The sequence below is a fragment of the Chiroxiphia lanceolata genome, chromosome 3, assembly GCF_009829145.1.
Source record: "Chiroxiphia lanceolata isolate bChiLan1 chromosome 3, bChiLan1.pri, whole genome shotgun sequence".
In the NCBI taxonomy this organism is placed as follows: Eukaryota; Metazoa; Chordata; class Aves; order Passeriformes; family Pipridae; genus Chiroxiphia; species Chiroxiphia lanceolata.
The window spans coordinates 107,611,929-107,629,446 of NC_045639.1; the positions used below are offsets into that span (position 1 = coordinate 107,611,929).

Consider the following 17,518-nt stretch of genomic DNA (forward strand, 5'->3'; position numbering starts at 1 on the left):
TGAAAACTCTCTTTTTAGTGATAAGACCTTTAGACTTAAACTTAAGTGCCTAAAAATGCAGGTGGAATAAATCCTGGCTTAAAATTCTAGTCCAGTTTCAGAATTAAATAATTGGTAACTTTTTTCTTAATGATCTTGTCAATGGATAAGTGGTTTATTGACAGCATTTGCACAGGACACAATACTAGTCAGTTTGTGAGGAACCAGCAGGGAGAATGTGAGACATCCCAAGAGGAGAGAGAAAAAAATCAATGCACTAGTAAAAGAAATTTAAATTATAGAAAAAGTAAGCAAGATACAGGCAGAAAAAAAAATCAGAGCATTTTTTTCCATTACAAGCTTAATGTAAAGAATGGAATCAGAAACCAGAGACCCTTAAGATGACTGCTGTTCACTGTCCACATTAATTTAATATTTGAATCAAAGCATTTATTATATTCATATATAGTAGAAGGAGAATTCTGCAGTACCAGTATAGAAATCACACAACATGTCCACACCTGAAGAGCTGTATATGCTGTGTGCTGAGAGTCACAACCTCTGCAGGATACTGCAAAACTGAGAATGGTGGTGAAAATAATCAAAGAAGTACAATTAAAGATGTGTCGTTGTCATCATGTTTGTGATACTTCAGGATGCACTGGTTTTCCCTCTCTTACAGCACAATATATTTAAATACAAAACAATAAAAGGAAGTACTTTTTAATGTCATATGCAATTAACTATGAACCTTGCTGCCACAGGAAACTGATGCACATATGTATTTGATGCATTCACATTAAGCATGTTGCCCTGAGCTCCTCTAATTGGAAATGCAGTTACTATAATTAATGTTAGGACCTCTTCATATGTATGAAAATCATGTCTCACTTTACAGCATGACAGGTTAACCCATATCAACTTGTGAGCAATGATATTCCCAGGACTTTTTCCTGCAGAACTATTGCTTAACCAGTAATTTACCATTCTTGTACGTAATTTATGTACAGAACAACTTGTCCCTTTAAGGAATGACAGCATTCTCCTCTCCTTGCCCCCCAAACACTTCTCTTAGCTTGTGAAGGTCACTTTGATCCTGTTCCTCTCCAGCATATCTGCAGCACCTTCTAGCACAGTGCCATCTGTAACCTCCGCAAACACATGCCGTGTTCCACCAGTCACATCCCTAACACAACTACTGAATACTAAAGAACTGAAGATAAAACTGTTACAAAACCCTTCTAGCTACATCTTTCAAGTTTCAAAAATCCTCCTGAATCCCATTTTCCACAGTCACACATCTGTCTAGTAGTTGTTGCAGGTATGTCATACTTCCCAAACTTTGTTATAAGAACATAATAGGGAGACACTGTAAAAATCTTTATTAAGGTCAAAATAGCCTAAATCCACTGCTTCCCTCTAATCCACATTATACTGTAAGAAGTTTAATGTCTGTGGAAAGCTATATTGAAAGAGATACCATTATAAAGCAGGAACAGTAACCTTCTCTCTTGCTGCTGTGGAATGCCAATCTGGGCTTCTTCAGAAAAGCTATTTTTCTCAAAAGCTAAGTCACAAGTTCAGGGAGAAATCTCTCTGCTATTTCCTAATGCTATACCCTGCTAACCTTGGCATTTTTTGAATATTTAGTTCTTTCCTTTTCAAAAAAACTTGTTCTGTTTCCCTATTTCATGAATACCAAGCTGCTTTTTCTAAGGAAATAACTCAGAAGAATTTACTTACTTTTTCTGTGTGCAATTAGAAAGTCATCTCAAAGGCTCTCAGGGACTGTTACTTTGAGCTTTTCAGCAGCTCTGAAAATCAGGCTGTGAACTGGGTACAACCAGAAGCTAAGACTTAGATAATAAATGACCTCTGAGATTTTTCCCTAGGCTTTGTCCTGTGAGATCACCTTCTCAGTGCTTGCTACCTGGTGTTACAATCTCTGGAAAGATTTCCAACCCATGCCAATGCCTGGTTTAGCTGAAAATCTCTAAAGATTCTGAGAATCATTATCAAGAGTCCTGGAAAAAATATTTATTAGGTGTCGTTGTCATGATTTCAAGTAGAATATAAAATGCAACCTAGAGTCCATGTGCTGAACTTCCTGAGTAATGAAGTTGTCTCACCGAAATCTGCAGAACTAGTCACTGCACAAAATAAAGCACATCCAGAAATCTGCAGGACCCTGGCTCAAAATACAAACATTGGGAATGCAAACAATAGGCTGTGTAGAAGCTGTATTAGAGTTGTGACCTCAGTGTCTACATTGACTTAGGGTGAGATGTAGCTTTAATCTGTTTGGCAGTCACCAGTGTAGCTCACTACTCATTGAAGAGAGAAATATCTGGGGTTTAGTAAAGGCAGAATAAGACTGAAATTAGTATTCTGAAAAATCATTACATGTGAAAGATAAGATTGTGGGATGAAGGGTCAGGAGGCCTGGAATTTTTCTGAACTATCACTGAAATCCTCTGAGACTCTGTGTAAATTACAAAATCTCTGTCTTGGTTTCCTCATTTTAAAAACATGCTTCAGGCTGTTTTGTCAAAAAAGTGTGTTTTGTAGACTGTAAGTACCTGTAAGTATCTAAAATCAAGACATGACTCTGTGAGAATACTGTGCTTGTTGAATTTAAAATTTTTCTCTGAACTGGCTTAGCGAAGCCCACACAAAATGCTTGGAGGACACAATACTGCACACACACCCCCTTATATGATGTGCTGCCTCTTTCCTTTCAGCAGGAATGCTTGAAGTGACAGTGTTAAATATCTGAAGGATCAGAACTGTCCTGTAGTTTGAAATAGGTGTGTCTTCCATCAGTCCTTAAGTGGTAATTGGTTCAACTGAAATGAGTTGCTCCTGCCATAGGTTGCATGAGTTTTATAAAAAGTTGTGCACTTGGTACAGCTTCCTACTGAAACCAAGTCAGTTCTACCTGGTCGCCAAAGGAGGGACTTTACCAGTGATAAATCATGACAACATTCAGTGTCTGAAGAACTCCACCACAGCACAGTTATAATGGGATGTGTGAATGAGATGAACACCACATACTTTAGGGTAACTTGGATGTTCAGACCCCAAAATGAGAAAGGAGTTCTCATGGACATGAATGTGAGTGCTTCAGAACTCCAGTCAGAGACCCACAGTGGCTTGAAAGCACTTTAATTAGCAAGGACAGTTTGCAATATCAAGGCTGGAGCTGAATCCTAAATCCTGCCTCACCGAGATTTGAATTATGAAGCCATCTCTATCCACTGAAGGTATATAAAATGCAGCTATCTCCTGAAAAGACTGTGGAAGAAAGGAACAAAGTTTATTTTTTTTTCTCATCCTTTGCTTGTAATGCAAAAGCCCAGTACATCTGTGCACTCAATTCCCATCTAGGAAACAGGCTCCTAAAGATCTGGTCTTGAACCAGCCTAGAATTTCTAGGAAAGGAACACACAGAAGCTCTTCAGCTTTCCCTGTAAACATATATTCACTTATTCAATTTGTTTATCTGGTTTAAGAACAAAGACCACTGAAATTGGCTTTAGACTGTTAATTTTCATGGTGTAAATCCATTTCTTCAAATCTGTATTTATGCATATGCTGGACTGATGCATTATGAGTCAGCCTGGGTCAGTGGGATAATCCAAAGTACAGAAAATGAAGCTTATAACACGAATCTTTGCAGTGTCATGGCCTTTGTAACTATTCCTTCATGTGGGTTTTTCACACAACAACTAGGAAAGGAAAAGCATTTCTCAAAAAACAAGGGAACAAAAAAAAGTGGTTGCAAACCTACAGAAACTGGTCAATGTACCTCGTGACAGCTGTAGAACCCCAAAGTGTTTTTATTACATCCTACTGCATCTCAAATTTCGCTGATACCCTTTGTAATTCATAACCAGGTCATCAGAGTTTAATAACAAAAAAATCTATAGTTAATTATCTAAGTATCATAAACAATTAGGCCTTAGAGCTCAAAAGTGAAATCAAAGTTTAAAAAGACAAATACTATGCTTATTGTGCTTTAAACATATAAATATCTTCATAAAATATCATAACTTTTATATGCAGATCTTTTACATTCAAGTTACCTTGAATATGGAAGCCCCTCATTTATTCCCAGGTCAGGTTTATGAAATTTACTGCCAACTTAACTTCTCCCCATGATCCTGGCAATGACCTTTTTCCTGCCCCGGTAGGATCATTCCCTCTCCATGGATTAAAGGTGATTAAGGATCAGTGTCAGTTTAGTCTCATATATTTGCTAAGCAGAGACGACAAACTGTGCCAAAATGTGTTAGATTTATTTGTGGGGGTTTTGTGATAGAGGAACCCCAATTGGGCTCAAATCAAGGATCCAGAAAAGAAAAGACTGCTTTATATCATTGGTAGCTCTTTAACCCAAAGTGTCACAGCAAGGACTTAATATCCTTCAGCTAAATTATTAGTTTTCACAAACAATAATGACTAAAATCAATCAAGCTTTTCAGTGTTTAGGGTTATTTAACCACCAATTCAAGCAGCCAGTTGTTAGATGAATACCTGTATCTATTGAGCTGAACTTCAAACACAGTGATACAGCCACAATGCAGCCAAGCAAATAATGTGTGAAATAGAAAATTTCCTGATTTTGAAGAAATACATATTTAGCATTATTATTATTATTATTTTTCTAAAGATTTTAGAACTATATTCTAAACCAAAATGTTGTCATTTTATTCTATGGACATCAACAGATCTGTGCTGGAACTTGGAAAGCTGTGCAGATTTCAGGGAAGAAACATATTTCTAACTCAGGACAGATAAACTTTATACTTGATTCTTGAAGCAATACAGAGGTTTCCTGTACTTAGACTTAAATATGTGTTCTTCCTCAAGTCTTTAAATTTCTTGCTTGATTATTGAATATCTAAAGATGATTTGTTTTCTTATTTTCAAGAAAAAGATTAGCTTAAGGCTAGATTAATTGTAAACTCACACTAAAAACTGAGGGATCACATTATGTTGTCTGTGGAAAGCCAAAATAGTTGGAATTTTGTCTGTATGTAATGAAATCTTGAAAAAAATTACTTAGATATGGTGCACATATCTGTAAAATATAAAAGAAAGCTATGTCTTTCTGTCTTAACCTTGATAAACTTTGAGAGATATACATGCCCTTGATCAATTTGAAAATCAGCTCTGTGTTGTGGTGCCATGACTGAAGCTCATTCTGTGTGGGTTTGCTCTGTAGTCTATAGCTTAATTACATAAAAATGATACTACGTTTTTTGCTGGCCTAAGGAGATAAAGTTATTGTGATAGAAAGAATAGACAGAAAGAGATGCCATACTAATGAAACAAGAGACTATAACAAGGGGAAAAAAAAACCTTTTCAACTTCATTGGCTAATGAATTTCAGGAAATCATCAGAATAGTTCTTTTTCCAACAAAAATGAGTGGTTGTGAAGATAGCCACAATCTAGACACTTTAATGGATGCACACGCACATTCTTTAATAGCTTGTTCACCAGACTAAAATAAACATAAGGCTACAAAGGGTTACCCGAACTCACTTCATTTCCCCACTGCTGCTGGCTTCAGATTATGTTGACTCTGTCAACAAGATTGTGGCTGTAGGTGTAAATTTATTGAGTCCCATGCATCAAAATATTGTTCTATCTTGTAAGTTAGTAGGAGCTATGCTCTGGAATGGGTACAGGGAGAAACACAAAGCCAAATTTTTACTTCAAGGTCCAGATAATACAGTTTCAGCAGCATCAGCCTTGGAAGAACATACTATAAGAGTTACTAGAGTGAACAAATTCAGAGGAAAAGAAGACGACCACGGCCCTGACTTCATCATGTTTTCCAAATGCAAGGCTGTTGCTGCTACTCATACCAACCAACCCCCTGGACAGACGAATACAGGGTGGAGAGACTTCTTAGCTGTTTGACAAAGGTCACACGTACTAAGGTATTGTCCTTTTTTCCAAAAAATGAATAAACTTTCTTTAGCTAAAACTGGAAGGGGTTTGTAGGAGAGCAGTGATCCCCTGGTGACTGTGGTGCAGGCTGTGGGCATTCTCTGTACTTCTCTAGGGTATTCTGAGACCCTGCAGCGGGGCAAGTTTTATCACCCCTCCTGGCCACCCTCAGCCATCTGCTTCTTCTGGCTCCCTTGATTCTCTTCCCCACCTGTAGAGAACCTCTGCTTTAGATACCTTTTTTAAAAAATTCTTATGTATTCCATCAGCTTTATTTTTACAGGTTTAATGTTACTTAGTTAATTCATCTATTTTTCAAACAACATTTTCCATCTGGTCTCTGTCCTCCCCTGTGTTTGAGGCTTTTAATAAAACACAGCTCACTATGATTAAAAAATAAAAATCTGAAATGCAACCAGGCCCGGAAGAGATCCCTTTAGCATTTAAAATCTTTTGCAAATAATTTGTAATACAGAGGAATATTAAGACGTAGAACTAATCACAACTTGTAAAAGGAATTTCATTTTACACCACATAGGATACAGCCCATGATAGTAAGGGCCTCTCAGGGTCAAGAAATTAGCAAGTGCAGACAAAGACACTGGAAGTCAAGAAACATTTAAAATTCTCTTAACAAACCACAACTGCAATTTAGAGCTACATAGCACTGTAAAAACCTCAGGCCTTTAAACCTTTACCTCTAAGAACCATGTCTTTTTACTAACTGGCAGACTTTTCTATTGCAGTGTTTTTGCTTATTTCTTGGAAGCATTTTGTTCTGACTATTGTTGGAAATGAGAGATTGGACAAGATTGACTTTGGATCTCATTTCCAGATATTAGCTCCTGTGTGAGTCAATAGTATTCCTCAGTATGATAATGATCACATTCATCCACTTTTGAAGTAATTTTTCAGCAATATTTGCCAGCATCTCTAAGAAAATAACCTGTTCGATTAGGACTGTATTATCAGAGTCACAATTCTACTAGATTCAGGTAAAAAAACCTGACAAGTGGCTACAACTTGCTTACTTATTCCACATTTCTTACATAAAAGTCTGAGCATGGGATTCACCTGATTAAATGTGGTAATCTAAAGCTTAATTCTTCTTCCTTCACAGTCAGTAAAAAGTACACAGTTCATCTCATCCTAAAGTATCGACCTAGACAGATGAGATAACTGTTACCTATATATTTCTCCACTGAATATGGCAGGATTTTAAGGGGATTAGTGAATGAATAGAGCTCTATGCTGTAAACATGTTAAGTATTTCTGTTCTAGCACAGGTGTTACCCTTTTGTGAAAATACACAGCCAATATGCCTTCCATCTTCAAATTCTTTGTATCAAACTGCCACATACTCTCTGCCAATTCTCTGCTTTATTCAATACATTCTGAGAACTAGCTGAACAGTCTGTATGTTGCTGGATTCCTTCCTCTACAAGCATCAAGTGCACTACATACTGCACTTTGGATAGCTCAGAATTTTTGATGGACCTAATATTCAACAGGTCTCCCTGCTCTTCTTTCCCAAGCTTGTTATGTCCCTTCATATTCATATACATATTCCGGTTTTTCTCAGTTCTTTCACCTGTGTCTGTTAAGACAATTAACTTATAATTGTGATGATTTTTAAAGGCTTGTAACAGAACTTTATTTTCCATACTTTTGAAATTTATATTATCTGCACATCACATACCTCATCTACCATCTTCCTGCCAGTAGTCCTTGGTCTCTAATGAATTTCTTTTTCTACTTTAATTTTAGACCCTTCATGAGTGCAAATCTGGCCACAGTGATAAAGAGGACTTTTTCATCTGTCCTTTTAAACTCATCGTCAAGCCTTCTTTACTAAATGTTTCAATGTTAATCACTTTTTCATGGTTAAGGAAGCCAAAGCTCCCATGACACTGGTCTTGATTGAAAGCGCTCCAACTTCGGTACACCTGTGCATACTTGCAAATATTCTTCTGAGGAACCTAAAACAGTGGTTTTAACAGCCATGTCTTATGTTCTGTGAAAAACAAGCAGCCTCATTACCCTGTCATTAGTTTCTCACTCTCTCTATTTCCATACATCTTTCTTTCCTGTGTTGACACTGCAGCTTCCCAGGACAGTTCTGATGCTCTGTCTTAAAAAACTATAATTTACTGCCAAATTTTTCACAGAACTCATCTTCTTTTTCACCATTTGCCATTTAATTGCTATTACTGCTATTACTTTAGACTCTTGCTTGTGTTGGCTAAGGACCGCAGTAGAGACTGGGGACACATTTTGTCAGGTACCAGCAGTACTGCACACAGAAAAGCCTGAAGTGATCCTTTCTTCTGTCACACAAGGGTATCCCACAGAACCTCCACAAATTCTTAGTCTCCTTCTTCCAGAACACTTCACTTATGCCTCCCTTAGTAAATCCTGGCAGCAGGATAATTTCACAATAACCTGTTATTACAAAATGCTTGAGAAGTATTTTAAAATATGCAAAACATTGTCAACTCTAAATTCCCATTCCTGGTCTCTGTAAAGGTAAACTGGACAATACACAATTTAAATTAATTATTTGCTGGTAATTGCAGCCAAAGGGAAGAGTCCTAACTGAATGACAGATTGGATTTTTTTGCCTCTAAGAATGAGTTATTCTGTGTGGGAGTGCTAAAGGTCTCGGTCAGGAGTTGGCTTCAGAGGCTATTCAGGCCACCAGAAAAAACATAATTTCTGTTCCACTGATTTTACAGTTTATTTCTAAATCCATCACTGTTCAACACTGAGTTGCAGATATGAACACAGAGTTTTGCTTATCCTTCTGAGGGATTACAATAGGATGATAATTTCCAAAGACTCTGCTATGAAGACAGGCTGAGAGTGTTGGGGCTGTTCAGCCTGGAGAAGAGAAGGCTCCAGGGAGACATTATAGCACCTTCCAGTAGCTAAAGAGGCTACAAGAGAGCTGGAGAGGGACATCTTACAAGGGCATGTAGTGATAGGATAAGGGGGAATAGCTTTAAACTGAATGAGGGCAGGACTAGGTTGTGTATTAGGAAAAAATTCTTTACTGTGAGTGTGGTGAGACACTGGAACAGGTTGCCAAGAGAAGTGGTGGATGTCCCATCCCTGGAAGGGTTGAAGGTCAGGTTGGATTGGACTTTGAGCACCCTGGTCTAGTGGAAGGTGTCCCTGCCCATGGCAGGGGGTTGGAACGAGATAATCTTTAAGGTCCTTTCCAACCCAAACCATTCTGTGACTCCATGATTTTCGTGTGCAGCAGAGCTCATCCATACTTTGACATGCTCCAATATGACTCTCTCAAAATTCCTCTAAGCTCTAAAGCAAAGTTGCTTAAATTGCAAAGTGAAGAATAAATTCTTCATTTGAATTGAAATGCCCTACAAAAAGTAGATTGAATTTTTGAAAATAAGTTTCCATCAGGAAATGTACTACTATCTGGTCACTTTTTTCCTGGTAAGTTGCCCTGTCTTATTTTGAAGTTCTTCAGTGGAGTGTAAAGTTAGTTTTCCTTCTAGTTTATCCTTTGCTCTTGAGGAAGCAATCTCTGACTCTCAGAAAGTGTCAGAAAACAGTGGCAAGAACTAATAATACCAAACAGCACTGTAATTTCCTATGGGGAAAACATATTTTCTACCGGTAATTATTGCCAACAGCAATCTTGGAAATATCGTATAACTTATTGTTTAAAACATCAAACAGAAGGAACTGCTTTGTACCAAGGATGACTAATGCAGGAACATGTGCTTCCACACATACACACACACATTACATAAAATGTTGATGTTTAGAGGTTTACAAGATGCAAACATTGACTTTGGGGTCTGCTTAAGTTTATACTTGAATTTAGAATGAAAACATACCAGTTAACATATAACCATGATCAACAGCAATAGGCAGAAATAGCTGCATTGTTACGGATGGGGTTCTCCAATCTCCTTGGTACTACAGTTGCTGGAAGATTAGAACTATAGAAGAAAATCAGTCAGCTGTGCTTGAGAAAACACAGTGGAGGCTAAAGCCAAAAATAAAAAGTTATCCAACAATTACATCCAGGTGCTTTACAAACAATAGATGCTTTGTTGAGGAGTGCGAAAAACACTCATTTACTCTGTGTGATGAAGCATGTGCAGGTGAAGTGGAGTGTGTGATGGAAACTGAAATGTCTGTGGACTTAATCCTGATCTAAGTTACTTTGGAACAACTCCCATCATCTTCAAATGACAGAACTATCCCTTAGGTAGAAAAATTCATCTCCGTTTTAAGCTCTCACAAACTGTGGCAGATGGCTGTGCCGATAGGATTTCTACCAGGGTAGGGACTTCTGGTCATGGAAAATGTCTGCTTTCACACTGCAAGAGGGGCACAGAAGGGCCTGGTGCAGGAGGTGCTCAGTCCACAGGGGATGGTCATGGTGGGCATTGTAGCAATTCAGCACCTCCACACTGTGGTTCCTGCCTAAGCTCCACTGGGATTACTTTGCTCTACTAGACAAGGGTTTATGTAGGTGAGTAGCTACACGTAGGTCAGTTTAAGTGCTCTTCTGGAGTGGGACCTGACACTGACTCTATCTTGAGGAAGCCTCAGGAAATTCAGCAACTTCACCCATCTTTTGAACAAGGTGAACTTCCTCTCAACTGGAATGGCTTTGATTGGTATGAAAGGTGAACTTTATACTTCATTAAACATAAACCATTGTTTTTAAAGCTCATTTTAAATACACCTAACCACTACACTAATCAGCAAGCCATCTCCTGAGCCACTGGGTTTGCTGTAGGCATTTTCTCCTTGTCCATACTGTCACATTAAAGAATTAGTGAGTGCTGGTGGACATTCTCATGACAAGAAGCAGCAGCTACTGTAACAATTACATGCAAACCAGTGTCCCCTTCAGGCACGTGGAATGGCAGGTGCTGCATTAGTTAGCAGGTTTGTAAATGTCATTTTCCAAAAAAACCTTATTCCAAGACATAAATGTCTAGAGTTTACCCATGGGTATGGTTTTGGCATACGTTTAAGTGCTTTGCTGGTATTGCACGATGAAGGACTTCGGTGAATCAAGCTAAATTCCCAAGCAGTAAACACAAGTCATGACAGAGCCAGGAGCTCTACTCCAGATATTTCCTGGGGGAATTTAGATAGATACCTCTGAGATAAAAGCCATGAGCCTACTGCAGGAGGAGTCCTTCCCCTGAATTCAGGGGGCTTTGTATTGGGCTCAGGGAAAATAAAGTGCCAATTTGCAGATGACTGCTTGGCACAGGCTAACACAAAGCAACTGTAGCTGGTAGCACTTAACTGGCATATACTTATTTTTAACATCCTTTCTCTTTGTTGATGTTACCTCTTCCATTTTTATGCCATTTGCAAGACATCATTAGACTTGCTGTGAATTTGTGGGAGTAAATCGTGTCCCTGGGGATGAAACCTCACCAGGGGTGAATAAACAATCTCCCCTTCCCCAACCAAATCCCAACTGTGCCTCACATTTCATGGAAATGATCAGCAGTTCTGCTATCAAAACATTCACGCCTTATGAGTAATATTTATGATGGGAGCTTTTTATGTTGGGTTTTCCCCGCAAGAAGAAAAAGAGGAATAATTAACAGAAATAAACTCAATGAGAAATTTCCACATTATTACTATTATTTTCATAAGGCTTTCACAGGAAAGTAAAAGCTTTTTCAAGTAATAAAAGTCCTCATTAAACATCTTTCTTTCTTTCTTTCTTTCTTTTGGAAATGGGGTAAATTATGAAGCAGATTGACTTTAAAAAATAAATAGGACTATAAATACATAAAAGTCATTGCCTTCCTCCAGTAATTTAATACGAGCATCCTACTCTAAAATAAGGAAAAGCTTAGTTCACTCACAGAGAGAATAAAGCAGATGTGAGGTTTTTCCATCAGCTTAAGTGCTGTCTTGGTAAGGTGAGTTGTCCGACTACATTAAACAAACATTTTAGTCAGGCATCACACAGGAAAATAAACAGTAGCAGAGGAAACATGAAAATATTAAAGACTGTTATTCTTTGGCCCCTTTTCCTGCGAAGCAGGTGATAAAATATTACTGTGTTTCCACAGGTAAGGAAACACGCTCTTAAACACTTTGCAGAAATACATATTACGATCATCACTTAAAATGTCAGAAGTGGATAGGACTCAACTGTGACAGCACACAGGAGCCTGCCGAGAAACTCTGCAGGAGCAGAGGATTTAGCACGCCAGGCCAGGCTGCTGGGCTACCTAAAGCAGTCTCCTGGCAGCAGCAAATTCAGAGAGAGGCAAAAACCAATTTGCTGGAGACAGCTGTAGAGTTACCTGATTTCAGGACAGACTTCTCTTGAATCCTAATCAGTTAGATGATAATGAGAGGGAGGGACATTATCTACTGTATCATTTTTGTCCTCCTTCTATCTCACTAGGCATCAAAGAATGCACATAGGAAGAAGAGAGGCGACGTGCTGAGCTCCATCCTTTTAGCTCACCAGTGATATACTGCCCTACGCTGCACAGATGTACCATTATTTAGTTTATGTGGATGTAATTTATGTACCATGTCAGTAATTTCTGTATGCCATGAAATTTTGTCTAGCTATCCATCATGTCTGAAATTCTATACACATTTAAATATAAAAGTAGGAAAATATCCTTGAAATTATTTCTGCATTATAGCCAGAAGTTATCTAAAACTTACATTCATCAGAAGAAACAAAGAAATCACTTTTTACTACCAAGGCTTTGATTTCAGTCAGCCTGGAAAAACAACTTCAAAACGTCCTGGTTTGGGTTCAAAGATCTGCACAGTTGCCCAGTGGTGAGGGGGTAGGGAAAGCTTTTATTCTCCTGCCCACTATGAAAAATGTAGGTGTGAGATTGCAAGGTGCTATCTGAAATCTGGTAGTATCAGTTTCTGTCTCTATTTCCAAATGCACTGCATGCACACCAGCCTGTCTAGCCAGTGTGGTTTGGGAAAGCTGCTCATGACTAACATACATATTTATTTATCAAACATATATATTTATCATCATCATGGTTGGGCTTCGCGAGCGAAGATTTGGGAAGGACTCTACCCACATTTGCTACAAGTGGCTGGTGGCTAAAGAGGCCAATGAGAGATAGACAAGTCCAGCTGTAATATAGATTTATAAAGTTAAACTAATGGCTAGGAAGGTTCAGTACATCAATTGGTGTCCTGAGATGTAGGTCTAGATACAGTTCTGCTGCTGACCAGCTATCTGATGCTGGCCAATAGCTCATGGCCTGTCTTGAACATTGGGTTTCTTTTTCAACATACTGATACAGCATTTGAAATAATAAAACCTAGATGAGAATATAATGCACATCTCCCCCTCGGCCATGCAGGCCTCAGTGGACAGGTTTCATTCCATTCAGCACGGAAGGCAAAGCTCTTTTGATTTTGTTTTATAAAACATAATAAAAATCAAAAGAACTATGACTTCTGTGCTGAATTTAGTCGTGCTCATCACAAATTTTGTCACTTTTATGAGTTCAGTTTTAGTTCCAATGCAAGAAAAGAACACCCCTTTCATTTCAAAGCAAAGAAAGAAAAGTAAACTAAATTTTAGCTATGTAATTATATAGTTTTTAAAAATACTCTTTTGGGGGCAAAAACTTATTTCACCATTTCAAGTGAATTCATTTCTCAAGAGCTTACCTAATACTTTAAACACCAGTTTTTAACTCTGAAAAATATAAGCAGGATAGGTGGAGGTGCTATTGAGTTCCACAAGCACAACACCACACACTGTCTTTACCCAAGTATTTTGGTTAGATGGTCATTTCCACAGCATTTTAGACCCAAAAAAAGAACTCTCCAAAAAATTCCCATCTTGCTTGTTAGGAAATGGAGGTGGAAATGTAAAATCAGTTTTCAAAGAAGGCAGGAAGCAAACAACAGGACTGTCACTAGAAACCGGCAGCTGTAAATTGTAACGCAGCCAAAGTATGAGATATCTGACTGCCCTGGCAGCAGCGGTAAAGGCTGCGTGGACAATTCAGATCACACTGTTTTCTGACATCTGAAGCAAAATGAACAGTCAGTAGACACTGAGTAGGATTTATCTCCTCTACTTTTAGATTTCTAGTGAAGAGAGAGTCCCTTTTGTGGTCAGTAAAGTGCAGCAGTCAATTACAAGGTGTGATTCCCCTGTCCTGCTTTAGATGCCAACTACTTGGACAGCATAATGTCCATAGTGGTCAGAAGAAGACCACTTATAATGCTGAATTTAAAATCTCTCTGATAAATAAGAAAGAACTGGAATAGAAACCTCAAGCCATGATAACTCCCAAGGCTGGGAGAATTCAAACCCAGAATGCAATTTTCCAGTTGGCTTCCTGGAGATACAATTTTAAAGTAACTTAATCATTATAAAAACTTCCTATTCCATTTTCATGGCATCTGGAAGCTTATGTGTCACTAGTTTTTGATGTAAATTTATCTCCCAGATGCTATTGGACAGATCTGCAAAATTTATCCTATAAGAAAACTTTTACTCTATGGCACTTCAGGGATGTAATTTTGCCATCCTGTATATCCAACAGAGAGAAGCAGCCACTGCTGGGAGACAAGCCTCAATACCTCAGTTGGGATTTTCACTTCCTATACAGTCCCATGGACATAGAAGTGGAGTGCCTGAAACTGCCTTACCCATTTTCCTCTGTAAAATGAGGGAAATGTAAACACTCCACATGAAATCTGAATGTCTTCACACTTGAGATAAAATTTGAATCCAAACTCTGGAGTTTAATCTTAGTTCTTTGCCTTACAACATCTCTTGGGTGCTTCAATTAAACTAGGAACCTACTGTTTCCAGTCCTCACTCATGTGACAGCCTAAACTCATCTGAAAGCCTCATTTCAGGTTTCTGAGTCCCCTCCTCCCCAACCTGCCCCAACAGCAGAAACCAGACCTCCCCCTGCCCCGGCCCACGGTGCTGCCCTGCTCCCCAACCAGGTTAAACAAACAGGCAGATTCCTTCAGGGAAGTCACAGGTTCAAGATCACAAAGGACCCACCTCGTTTGGGCCAGTTGGAGCTTTTTCTTGCTATTGTGCTTATCTGTATCTTCCCTGTCATCCAGACGTTAACCCCTGACCCATGAGCCCGCTTCTCGAAAAAGCCACGCGGTGTTTACCCATTATGTAATGTCTGTGCTTCTGTGGAAATTCTACAGAAACAAACGGAGGAAGTTTGCCAGTCAAACGGCTGGACAATAAATCCTGTCCCGTGTAGATAGAATGGTTTACTGTCACTGTAAGTCTGCTACTGGCATCTGTCACCGAAGAAATGTTTACAAATTTCAGGGCACCGGAGTGCCAAAGTATTCCAGCACAGCAGGACTGTACATGATTTGTAGAACCATCACCACTGTATTAGATATGGGTAGCCTTGTTTTGCTAGCCTGAATAAACAGAGTGACAATGTTTCAGATAACTCAGGGTCACTAATGTTCAATTTTTCTGTCTATTCATCTCCTAGGTTCAGGAATACAAGTACCCAAATGCTTGTTTATTCATTGTAATGCTTTTTCTGCCCTAAGGTATCTTTACTATCCAGGTAAGCAAAGCCCCTTCAGCCCCTTTTGCTTATTTCTTATAGGTCCTTTATTATTTATACACCCATCCTTCCTTACAATCCATTTTCTTTACAGTTGCTGCTGTCTCTCCTCTTTCTGTACTGTTTCCCCTTTGGGACAAGACATTATATTATGTTCCCTGTCTGCAGTGTCATCGCAGTTCCTCCTGCTGTGTGACTGGGGCTTCTACGTGTCATCAACTATGAAGTTAGGACAACAGAAAGAGATTCCTGGATAAGAAGCAGGAGCAAACATAATTTGGAACAGTGGGACAAATAAGTTAAACAATTCTTCCTTCACAGACTCTTTCAACCAAAGGCCTGATCCTGCTGCCACTGAATGGAGCTTTTCACTCTCGGTGTCAACGAGAGAAGCACTTGGTCTCAGAGTTTCGCTCTAATTAAGTTTTCAAATCTCATTTCCTTTCAGAGCAGAGAAAACATTGTTGTGACTAAGCTTTGGATGTAGTAACAAATCCCTGGCAGGTTGGTTTGTTTTAACGGACGTACTAGTTTAAAGGAAACTTTTACCATCTTTTCTGCTCTTAATCACAGCTTTTATTACAATTACAGTAATGCAACAGAGGTACAGGCCAAAGGCAATATGTGTATTTTTAATAAGTTGACATGCAACCTTCCTGCAGAGGAGAAACAACTTCATTTCTGAACTATATCTAGCAATTTATTAAGGGACAAGGAAATGTTCAAAAAAGCATCCACCATAAATTCAGAGGCTTCAGCAACTCACAGATGAGCAGTCCCATAAGACAGACTCAGTTGTTGTGCTAGGTTTTAGCAAATTTTTGCTGAATGGTAACATTTTCTATTGTCCTCAAACAATGAAAGAGAAGGTTAACAGGCAATATCCGGAAAGCCCAAAGATTATTAATCCACACATGTGGTCCTGAGTCACTGGGCTGTAAAACATCATCAGTTTCCAAAGATGAAACCAAAGCGGAATTCTGCTTGAGAGAGATGATATCACAAGCCCAAAGGAACTACTTGCATCAATAAGGCCTATTTATGCAAGTTTTACAAGACATTGGCTCACAGGGGTTTTCATTCTGGTATAATTAATGCAGCCAACAAACTGACCATAGGGAGAGACCACATCCTACAAGTGAAGGACTTTCAGCCTGGTTTCTTGCCTCAATTTACCTTACAGCTCAGACACAGGTCAGACACTTGTGCACACAGGAAATTACAACAGGCTGACAGGCACACATCAACTGGGCTCATTCACCTGGGGACTGAAGGGCTCAGGGAGTCAGGCTCCAACGGCAGCATACAAAATCTGTTCTGTTCAATTATTCCTGCCACTGGCTGTGGTCTGGGCCAAACAACACATACAAACAATGGCTGGCCATGCCTTTTTGGAGGTTAACGCAGGCCAAGGACCATTTCCAATACAACCCTGGCTGTGTATAATCTGTTTTTTAAACAGGTAAAAGTTTATCTGTGAGGACCAGAGAAGGATTCCTGGCTTGTGGAAATGTGACCCCACAGTCCGCCACATACCTTTTCTCTGAGACACAATTATCAAAGGAAGATGCTTGAACATCTAGTGTAGGTATGACTCTGTGCTTGCTTTCTCCTTTGCCACCAGGAAACTGACATAAATTAATAGGAACTTAAGCAACAAACTATAGGACTTCTATCAGAAATCCACATTACCAGTCAGGAGATTGATTGTGTCAGGCACAGGGTACTGCAGTGGAGTGACTGTCATTATGTTCAGTTTGTACAACATAAATGGGGCTGTCTGGGTTGGCATTAAGAACCCTCCCTGTACCGTCCTACAGAGAGCCTCCCACACAGACCAACACATCCAGAGGTCCACGAAAGGTACAGGACCTCGCTGCAAACCCAGTTACTCTGCACATCTGTTCAGACAATTAGTAGGTAAAGTTTAACTGATAGAAGACAGAGCCCAACTGGAAATGTAGGAATGTGTTTTTATTACTATTAATGCAATCAAAA

The 17,518-nt window shown here is 39.0% G+C and overlaps 1 protein-coding gene across 3 annotated transcripts in view; it reads right to left on the reverse strand.

Moving 5' to 3' along the window:
* Nucleotides 1-17,518, reverse strand: part of LDAH (lipid droplet associated hydrolase) — a 111,745-nt gene that overhangs the window by 17,477 nt on the left and 76,750 nt on the right. The window lies entirely within an intron of this gene.